The sequence below is a fragment of the Nyctereutes procyonoides genome, unplaced genomic scaffold (genome assembly GCF_905146905.1).
Source record: "Nyctereutes procyonoides isolate TBG_1078 unplaced genomic scaffold, NYPRO_anot_genome, whole genome shotgun sequence".
In the NCBI taxonomy this organism is placed as follows: Eukaryota; Metazoa; Chordata; class Mammalia; order Carnivora; family Canidae; genus Nyctereutes; species Nyctereutes procyonoides.
In genome coordinates, this window is record NW_026575118.1 from 330,316 (window position 1) to 341,699 (window position 11,384).

Here is an 11,384-nt window from a genome sequence, read left to right on the forward strand (position 1 = left end):
CCCCTAAAGTCTCCAGGATTTATTTATTCCCACACCCACAGGCTGCAGGCGGCTCCTATGGGTCTCCAGGATCCCGGGATGCCCTAAAGCATATTTTAAATAGGTAGGCACTCTGAATCTTAATCCTTTCCCATTCCCAATGTTCTATAGCTGAACTTAATCCAAAGCAGAAACAAGCAAAAATCAAGCATATAAAAACATTGTTCCACAACAAAGTTCAGTACTGGAGAGCTAACTTTAGGGGCACCTGGGTGGCTCAGTGGTTGGGCATCTGCCTTTGGCTTGGCTCATGATCCTGGGGGCCTGGGATGGAGCCCTGTGGCTGGCTCCCTACTCTAAGGGAGCCTGCTTCTGCCTCTCCCTCTACCTGCTGCTCCTACTGCATGTGTGCACACACACTAATAAATAAAATCTTCAAAAAAAGGGGGGAGACTACCACTTTATAATAGCTATTTTCCTTTTTTTCCTAAGATTTTATTTATTTGTTCACAAGAGACAGACACACAGAGAGAGAGATAGGCAGAGACACAGGCAGAGGAAGAAGCAGGCTCCATGCAGGGAGGCGCTAAACCGCTGAGCTACCAGGGCCACCCGCTATTTTCCTGTTTCTAGGCTATGGGTCACCATTTAGTATTAACTCATGTGTTGGTAATTCATTATGTGCAATGAATTTTGTAAAAATGAGACATACTGGGGGGATCCTAGGGTGGCTAAGTGGTTTAGCGCCGCCTTCCGATGATCCTGGAGTCCCAGGATCAAGTCCCACATCTGGCTTCTGCATGGAGCCTGCTTCTCCCTCTGCCTGTGTCTCTGCCTCTCTGTATCTCTGTGTCTCTCATGAATAAATAAAATCTAAAAAAAAAAGACATATTACCAATCCCCCACCCCCATTTTCTTACAGTAAGTGCTACGCCCTAGGTGGGGCCTGAACTCGTGATTCTTGAGATCATAGGTCCCGGCTCCACTGACTGAGCTAGCCAAGTGCCCCTATTAAAAAAATAAGTAAATCCTCTACCCTCTTAATTTTTCCTTCACTCAATGCGTTTAAAACATAAATGAGGGGCAACCCTGGTGGTGTGGCGGGATTTAGCGCCACCTGCAGCCCAGGGTGTTATCCTGGAGACCCTGCGAGTCCAACGCTGGGCTCCCTGCATGGAGCCTGCTCTCTCTGTGTGTGTGTCTCTCATGAATAAATAAATAAAATCTTAAAAAAAAAAACGTTTCAAACTGGGACTCCTGGGTGACTCAGCAGTTGAGCACCAGGGCATGATCCTGGAGTCCCAGGATCGAGTACCACATCGGGCTTCCTGCATGGAGCCTGCTTCTCCCTCTGCCTATGACTCTGCCTCTGTGTCTGTGTGTGTCTCTCATAAATAAACAAATAAATAAATAAATAATCTTAAAAAATAAAAAAAAAATAAAAAAAAATAAAACATAAATGAGGGAAGCCCATGTGGCTCAGCGGTTTAGCACCGCCTTCAGCCCAGGGCATGATCCTGAAGACCCGGGATCGAGTCCCAACTCGGGCTCCCTACAGGAGCCTGCTTCTCCTTCTGCCTGTGTCTCTGCCTCTCTCTGATTCTCATGAATAAATAAATCAAAGCTAAATAAACTAAATAAATAAATAAATAAATAAAGCCAAGTGGCAGAACAGTAAGATCCTGTGCTTTTCAAATATCATACCCAGGAGACGCCTGGGTGGCTCAGTTTTTGGGTGTCTGCCTTTGGCTGGGTTGTGGTCCCAGGGCCCTGGCATCAGACTCACACATGGGGCTCCTTACTCAGCGGGGAGTCTCACTTTCCCTCTCCCCCTAGCTCGTGGGCTCTCTCAAATAGAATTTTTTTAAGATTTATTTATTTATGTTTGTTTATTCATGAGACACACAGAGAGAGAGAGAGGCAGAGACATAGGCAGAGGGAGAGGGAGCTATTTTAAATGTGGGACTCGATCCCGGAACTCCCTGGGATCACACCTGAGCCAAAGGCAGATAGATGCTTGTTTATTCAACCGCTGAGTCACCCAGGTGCCCTCAAATAGAATCTTAAAAAACCCAGGTGAATTAAAAAATGGGATGCTGCCTGGGTGGCTCAGCAGTTGAGCATCTGCCTTTGGCTCAGAGCTAGATCCTGGGATCGGGGATCGAGTCCACATCCGGCTCCCTGTGAGGAGCCTACTTTTCCTCTGCCTGTGTCTCTCTCTTCACTCTGTCTCATGAATAAATAAATCTTAAAAAAAAAATAAAATGACATACTTAAATCTGATTTAATTATAAAACTAAAAATGAGGATTTAGTGGTGATTTCATGTACTATTTTAATTGTATCAATGCTGTTTTTATGATCTATGGAATAATATAGAACTTGGCACAAAACTCAAATATCTGGAAGTTTAAAAGAATATTATTTTGTCCTTGCGTCTTGGCAGGAATGATCTCCGATTTCTTCTACAAGATTTTTTTCTTTAATTTATTTATTTATTTATGAGAGAGAGAGAGAGGCAGAGACACAGGAGAGAGGGAGAGCAGGCTCCATGCCGGGAGCCTGACGTGGGGACTCGATCCCGGGACTCCAGGATTGCGCCCTGGGCCAAAGGCAGGCGCCAAACTGCTGAGCCACCCAGGGATCCCCATCCCCGATTTCTTCTGTCAAATGCCTAGATAATTTGATTGGTTAAGGTTACACAGAAGCATTGGAAAATTGGAGGAACCATGAGGAAATGACCAGGAAACTGCCTGGTTGGGGTCTCTGCTGCTTTGGAAAGTGGATATTCTTGCGGAGGAGCGAGACAGTACTGACTGAAAGGGTGCTCAATCAGATCAATGTGGGGGCGAGCAAGGATGGGAAAGAGAGTAAAAGCATTAGGATTGTTCCTAGATGCCTGCCTTGCCTCTTCTAAGGTGAGAACATAATTTACCAGGAAAAAAAATCTATTTCAAACTAGCCTCAGACCTTAACATTTCTCTCTGATCCCGTTTATATTTGTCTCTGATCCAGCTTGTAACATTAATATATTTATATATACCTTAAACCACATTAAATTGTGCTTTGTAGTCCGTAAATTTAAGGGTTTTTTTTTGTTTTTTGTTTTGTCTTTTTTAATGCTGGGTTTGCAGCTCACTGGTTGAGCATCTGCCTTTGGCTGGGAGTGTGGTCCCGGGAGTCCCAGGATCGAGTACCACATCGGGCTCCTGCAGGGAGCCTGCTTCTCCCTCTGCCTGTGTCTCTGCCTCTCTCTGTGTCTCATTAATAAATAAAATCTTAAAAAATAATAATAAAGCTGGCATTTACCAAAGATCTTTAAAAATAAAAATACGGGCACTTCTTTTTTAGGACTCAGTGGTTGAGCAGCTGCCTTCTCCCCATCCCCTCCTTTTTAAGCTCAGGGTGTGAACCTGGGATCCTGGGAGGAGTCCCAGCATCCGGCTCCCTGCAGGGAGCCTGCTTCTCCCTCTGCCTGTCTCTCCTGGATAAATAAAATCTTTTTTAAAAAAAAGGAAAAAATGTCTTAAAATAAGCTTGTTTCAACTTAGTTTTTTCTGGCAGAGTGTAATTGGACAGAAGGGTGGACACAGAACCTTCCCTGTGAGTTATATTAGCTGACCTTCTCCCCATCCCCTCCTTTTTCCCTCATTTTATTTACTCATGAGAGACAGAGAGAGGCAGAGACACACAGGCAGAGGGAGAAGCAGGCTCCATGCAGGGAGCCCGATGCGGGACTCCATCCCAGGTCTCCAGGATCACGCCCTGAGCTGAAGGCAGACACCCAACCGCTGAGCCACCCAGGCATCCCCAACATTCTTCTTTTAACTGCAAATAACCACAAATTTTATTGTTTCATTATTATACACATAAGGGAAATAAATTAGTTCAGATTAATTGGTCCGTCACTTAGCATTGCATACTTGGTTACCCTTTCCTTTCCTTTCCTTTTTTTTTTTAAGATTCTACTAATTATTCTTGAGGGACAGAAACAGAGGGAGAAGCAGGCTCCATGCAGGAAGCCCGACGTGGGACTCGATCCTGGGTCTCCAGCATCACGCCCCGGGCTGAAGGCAGGCATTAAACAGCTGAGCCACCCAGGGATCCCTCACTTTTACCCATTTCTAATAGCAGCCTCCCCCCCAATGGCTAGAGAAATTTCAGTTGTTTCCTGTCCCATTGGACTATAAAGACCCATGTTTAGTCCAATTTTTACTCACTGAGTGACTGGTGAAATCGGGGTAGAGACAACAGAAGGTAAAAGTGGGTATTTTATTTGTACTTAAGCCATCCAAACTGGTAGTATTATCATGATACATTAAAATACAAGACATCTTTCTACAACTACTAGAATGAACAAATTAACAATTCTAGTAAATCACAAAGGGCAGAGGAAACCAATGAAGCATATTGTATATAGCTTAACCCTTCACCGTTAATGGAGGTGATGAAAACAAGACTCACAATCTCAGAAAATACAATTATCCTTTATCACCGGTCTTTGTATTTTTACTTCCTTTTCTTGATATAATCTACAGCCTAAAGATACCTGAATTAGTATTACATCTAGTTATCTATAGCCAGAAACATCTTATCATGTTGTCCATAGCAGCCAACGCTACTGAAACCTTTGACTCCAATCATATCCCCTCAATGGATACATTCAGCATAATAGGACACTATCGAGGCAGAGATATAGGACCCTAAAAGACAAATCCAATCAGAAATAATACTGCCCAAATTGAGATCGAATAATATACTTATCAGCACACATCTTCAGGTTGAATGTTCAGAGTAATTTGGGAAAAAATCCATTATTTGCTGAGTACTAAAATACTTAGTGGATTGCTGTAGGACACCATGGCTTTCCCCAGCAGTTTCGAAGATGGACTCCAGATCGCCCATAGAATTTTGCTGGAACTGGATTGGGGGCTGCAGCGATTCCTCTTCACAGTTGTGGAGCAGATTGTTCCAGGCCTGGTTGTTCCAGGCTTGGGGGCACCAGGTCTGACTGTTCCAGGAGTGGTTGCTCCAGGATTGGCTGTTCCAGGTCTGGCTGCTCCAATACGGGTTATGGCTGCTCCACAGTGGGAGGTTTCCAGAAGGGTTCGGCAGGTACCCCTGGCAACAGGGGTAGAAGCCTGCATATTCCGTGGTGGCAGAGCTGTTCTGAAAGGGAATGGCGGGTTAACCCAAGAGCTCTAAGGAAAATCAGAATTGTGTGTGGGCCGCGTCTTAAGCTTTAGCAATGAGCAGAACGGGAAAGTCCTTGAAAAGAAAGCAGAAAAAATAAAAGCTTCCTGTTACCTGAGTCACACTGTTGCTCTCCTTTGGCCAGTTGCTTTTCTGCCACCTCTTGCTTTTCTCCTCTGGTTCTGGAACCAGGTTTTTTTTTTTAAAATTATTTATTTATGATAGTCTTCTTTAGAGAGAGAGAGACAGGAGAGGCTTGAGACACAGGCAGAGGGAGAAGCAGGCTTCATGCACTGGGAGTCTGATATGGGATTCGATCCCTCCAGGATCGCTTGGGCCAAAGGCAGGCGCTAACCTGCGCCACCCAGGGATCCCTGGAACCAGTTTTAACCTACAAGGAAAAGTGACAGGAAGACATGAAATACCAGTAGTGCGGATATGCTAGGGATCAAAGATTATTGTTGACATTGTTTCCCCCGACAACAGCTACCTAAAGCTCAGGAACAAGACAAACTTCTAGAGTCCTTCCTTTCATTCACGGAAACAATGTTCTAGGGATGGATGTCAATGCCCTTTTTCAATGAGCCTACCAGTTTAGAGAAGACACATTACATATCTATTCACTAGGAAGTTCACGTTTACTTTTCTTAAAGGATTTTATCTATTTATTCATTGGAGACACAGAGAATCAGAGACACAGGCAGGAGAAGCAAGCCCCACATGGAGAGCCTGATATGGGACTCTGATCCCAGGACCCCAGGGTCACACCCTGGGCCAGAGGCAGATGCTCAACCACTGAGCCACCCAGGTACCCCTAGAAGATTCACATTTAAATAAATGTCTAGGAGTGCCTGTGTGGCTCAATGGGTTAAGCGGCTGCCTTAGGCTTGGGTCATAATCTCAAGGTCCTGGTATCCAGCCCCATATCAGGCTCCCTGCTCAGCGGGAAGTCTGCTTCTCCTTTTCCTTGAATGTCCTGCTGTCTTTCTCAAATAAATAAAAATAAATAAATAAAAAAATAAAAATTAAAAAATGAATGAATGAATGTCTACCCACCTCTTTATTCATACTTACTCACGCCCCTAGTTGGTTAAATGTACTTTGTGATTAAAAAACCTCCTCCATAAGCACACTTTTTTTTAAAGATTTTTATTTATTTGTTCATGAGAGACACACACAGAGACACAGGCAGAGGAGAAGCAGGCTCCATGCAGGGAGCCCGATGTGGGATTCGATCCCGGGTCTCCAGGATCGCGCCCTGGGCCATAGGCAGGCGCCACACCCAGGCATCCCAGCAGACTTTTTTTTAAGATTTTTAATTTATTTGTTCATGAGAGACACACACAGAGAGGCAGAGACACAGGCAGAGGGACAAGCAGGCTTCACGCAGCAAGCTCGATGTGGGACTCGATCCTGAATCCTGGGATCACACCCTGAGCTGAAGGCAGACGCTGAGCCACCCAGGCATCCCCATAAGCACACTTCCATTTAATACAATAATAGTGGTAATTTTAACTCAAAAATTATGAAATATACCACTAGGACAACTATTGAGAAAATATCAAGTTTTGTAGGAGCACACAGTAAACTTAAACTTCCAAATGATTTACAATGATAAATGAGAAAATGAAATTAAGAAGGACCAGAAGTATGTATGTACAGGTGTACACACACACAATAACTTATGGAATGGAGGTCTTTGGGGATGCCTGGGTGGCTCAGCGATTGAGCATCTGCCTTTGGCTCAAGGTGTGATCCTGGAGTCCCAGGATCAGAGTCCCACATGGGGCCCTCCTGCGTGGAGCCTGCTTCTCCCTCTGCTTGTTTCTCTGCATCTTTCATGAATAGAGAAATAAAATCTTAAAAAAAAGAATGGAGGACTTTGTCTAAGTATGGCACCAGTGATAGAAAAACACCATAAAATATCTGACTGAATAATAACAATATGAAAAATAATTAACCTCATTAGTAATCATGCATACAGATAAAAGATTCCATTTTAATTTAATAAGCAGTGTTGGTTAAGGACTCTCCCTATCCCGGAAGATGAGATTATATAACTCCTTTGATCAAGGAGAAATTGGAAATATTTTTATGATCTTGGCATGTGCAATATAGAAAAACTAGTTAAGTAAATTATGGCATATTAAAGAGAACCTTTTTTTAAAGATTTTTATTTATTTATTCATGAGAGAACAGAGAGAGAGAGAGAGAGAGAGAGAGAGGCAGAGACACAGGCAGAGGGAAAGCAGGCTCCATGCAGGGAGCCCAACGTGGGACCCGATCCCAGGACCCCAGGATCATGCCCTGGGCTGAAGGCAGGCACTTTAACTGCTGAGCCACCCAGGTGTCCCAAGAGAACTTTTTAAAAAAGGTTTTGTTTATTTGACAGAGAAAGAGCACAAGCAGGGGCAGCGGCAGGCAGAGGGAGAAGCAGGCTTCCTGATGAGCAGGGAGCAATATGTGGGGCTCAGTCCCAGGACCCTGGCACCACGACCCTAGCCAAAGGCAGACGCTTAACCGACTGACCCACCCAGGTGCCCTAAAGAGAACATTAAAGATGATCGTGAAATGTTACAAAGATCTCACTTTCATCTTAAAATTATTTGTAGGGTGTGCACAGATAACAGGCTACACACGGATGTTAGTAACGCTCATCTGCAAATTAGCGTTTTTATTTCTCACTGCAAGGACAACAAAACCAACCCTACCTGCTTATAGCTGAGGTTCAGAATGTTGGAAAGTTCTTGCATCTGCTGGGAACTGAGGTATTTCTGTCTCTGAAATCGATCATTGAGAACATACAGCTGGGTCTGAGAGAACACAGTCCTCATCTTCCGTTTCTTGCCCTGGGTCGCATCTTCCTTCCTAGCTGTTCTCTCCTCTCCAGAGGTGGGTGGGAGTTTTACCCGCGGACTGGTGGAAGAATCGGGGCTGTCCTGAGTAAGCAGATCCATGGAGGAAGGAAGAGGAGAGACTGTTGGGAATAAAAAAGACACTTTTCTCTAAAACTTTTCAAATACTAAATTATCTTTGCAAATTTATTGTTTTCAAAGCATTTTTAAAGTCCTCACAACCTCAGAATTAGGGAGTAAGTAAAAATTTAACTCTTACATGACCCTGAACACTTTTTCTAGCCTTTGTGTGATGCCACTACAGTAAGTATACTAGTTGGCACCTTAAAAAAAAGTATACACACACACACACACACACACACACATATATATACACACCCAACATGGAGCTCAAACTCACATCAAGATGAAGAGTCATTTAAAAAAAAATCAAGAGTCACATGGTCCACCAACTGAGCCAGCTAGGCACCCCTGGAACCTTTTGACAAAAGCTTTTTACTGCAAATTGATGCTCAAGAGCCTAGGCTGTGGCTACTCAGAAAGGTGGGAATGATCGCGGGACTCCCTTCGGTAAACGTAACCATCACCCACAGCAGATTCTGGGGACCCTTTAAAATCCAGTTTATTACTTCCCAGTTCTAAACCCCAGGACTAGCAGGAACTGGGAATTCTGCTAGGCTTCTGTTTCAATACAGACTCTGCCCTTTACTAGCTCTGTCACCGCATTTCCTGAATTATTTGTCTCCCTCCCAGAGTTCCTTAAATTGAGTAAAGCAAAGTGGCTGAGAAAGTTGGCTAGCAGCACAGGACCTGGCATATATGGACTTTCTAATTACTAATTAACTTCCTATATTGCCTACATTTGGTAGCCACGTAGTCTTAACTACAATGCAGTATTTATTCCCCATGCTCAAATTCAGCTCTCCCCTAGTCATGGAATAAAGTGACAGCCTTTATGGGGCAAGAATTCACAATTTTATGCTTTTTGTAAATAGATCGAGAAGGAAAGAAAGTGGTGGTAGACCAAGGACTACAGCGGGGCATCGCCTAAAAATCAGCTCTACAAACTAGCACTTGGCTCGCTAAGGAGATTGTGCCCACTTGCTTATTCCTACTTGCTCACACCCCAGGAGGTCTCACGATCCAGCACTGTATTTTCAACATTAGAAATTATGAAAGGACATCAACATGAAGCTTAGGAAAACAGGGTAACATGTAAATAACTTTTAAGTCACTTTTTATCAGAAGCTTTTAAGAGATGATCTTTTTACCACAAAGCTTTTAAAAAATGGTAAAAGCTAGTTTTACATTTTCATTTTTAACGACTACTGCGGGATTGATTTACCAAAAAAGTGGTACTGCCTTACTTACCTTTACAGTGTCCTCAGCACATCCCCTCCCACATGTGGTTACCATTCAGAAGCCGAACCTGGGTTTCAGATCTGGGCTCTAGCCACTTTGACTGTCAGAAGATTAAACCTTCTGGAATTATCTACCATAAAATGGGATGGACATTTCTTCGGGATGTTGGAGACTGGGCATAGCAGCCTCCCAGAAACTCAGAACCGCCCCCTAGTTAACACCCACAGAGCCAAACCAACCACTAGTGTCGTACAAAGGCAAGATATTTCAACCAGGTGACATCCATAACTAGCCACGCTACTTCTGGCACTCCCGGAAGACAGACGAGTCAGAAAGGTGATGCTCCTCGCACCCCCACCTGCAGCGGTGATGTTAGGATTTCTGGCTTGGCAGTAGCATAGTATTTTAATAGTATTAGTACTAATACTAATTAGTAATTAGTAGTAATTAGTATTAGTATTTACGGTGACTGTGGGCTCAGCACTCCGTGACCACTCGGGCATCAGCTCATTTATCACAACCCATGGGCTTTCCACAGCGCCTGCGCACGCGAGCCCTCAAATACCCCGTCTACTATCGAAAGGCCAGCGTCCTGCGGCCCTGGTCTCTTGACTGACATCTGAGACAGGTGAAAGGGACACGCCACCAAAGTACAACGGAGACAGGTGTCAGAGGTCTAATGGAGGACACCTGCTTAGATTAATGCGCTACAATTGCTCAGGAGGGAAACGAATGGCCCTGCCCCCCCCATCACTTTTCCCTCCAGGAGATCAGCTTTTCGAGGAACTGACTTCCCCCTTACCGGTCTCCGCGCGGGGCGTCTCAGCAGAGGACATTGGCAAGGATGCAGGATTTTCTCGGGGCCCGTAAATCTCAGGCATTGGAGAAGGGTCCCTAGAGTTGGGTGCTTGGGGGCCAGGCGGGCATTGGGGCGGAGCTGGATCCGCACTCATGTCGCTGGGTTGAGGGTAGAGGGGGAAAACAAAAACAAAGAGCGAGGTGGTAAGAAAGGCCCAGGCTTACGGCTCTAGGTGGAAGAGCGGAGAGAAGGACGAAGGCCTCCACATGTAAAGAGTAGGTGAAAGACAAGATGCAGTGGGGCACGGGCGACAGCGAGAGGCCGGCCCCTCGGCAGAAGGTGACTATTTTGGAGGCCCCGGATTTATAAGGAGGGCTCCGCCACCCTGACCCTCAGCCCCACGCCCACACACACCCTTGCAAATTCGCAGTTAATCCTATCTGCCAGCCTCACCGAGGCCATTGTAATGGAAAAGGTCGCTGCCGGGTAGTCCAGACTGGGTGGGGAACGGGAAACCCTGGCCACAGAACCTCGAGAGAAAGCGAACCCCACAATTAAATATTTCTGGGTTCACCACGTTTCCATCCTTTAAAATCAAAGATACCCCTGAAGCCACCTCAGGTGATGGAAACTGATGCTAGAACAATTCATTTCTCCACTTCAGACCCCCTAGGGTCTCAAACTCCAGCTCGTGCTGACAGAAACTTCAACCAGGGAGCTGTTTTCCCCTTCGAGTCCCCCTACGGTCACAGTAAAAAGCATATGGTATGTTGCTAAGGTGTCAGTTGGTGTTAAAAACAGTACTTATTTTCAAGGCCCTCTTAATGTTTCTTAGCTTTCAGAGAGACAGGCAAGTCTTTCCCCCAGGACTGTTGTTCCTCTTTAAAAAAAAAAAAAAAAAAAGCCAGAGGAAAGGAGCTGTGGCCTGCTGATCAGCTGACTTTGGTGCCCTGAGGGTAGGGTAATTACGCACAGGCCATCCATATGGAAAATTTTAAAGTAGTTTTTATATACACATTGCTGGATAGACTCTTGGCTCAGTTTCCTCATCTGTCCCTCTTCTGTATTGTGTAAAGAGTGAAGAAAATACAAGCTAAATCCTCATAATATTTGACACATCAGTGAAATATAATATTTGGAACATCAGATCTACACATTTCTGTTAGTAGAAATTCTATCTTTATCCTATGCTTGTGA

At 44.7% G+C, this 11,384-nt stretch overlaps 1 pseudogene; it reads right to left on the reverse strand.

The window, feature by feature from the left end:
* Positions 1-4,224: 4,224 nt before the first annotated feature.
* LOC129515539 (homeobox protein NANOG-like) lies at positions 4,225-10,341 on the reverse strand (annotated as a pseudogene).
* Between the last annotated feature and the right edge of the window lie 1,043 nt (positions 10,342-11,384).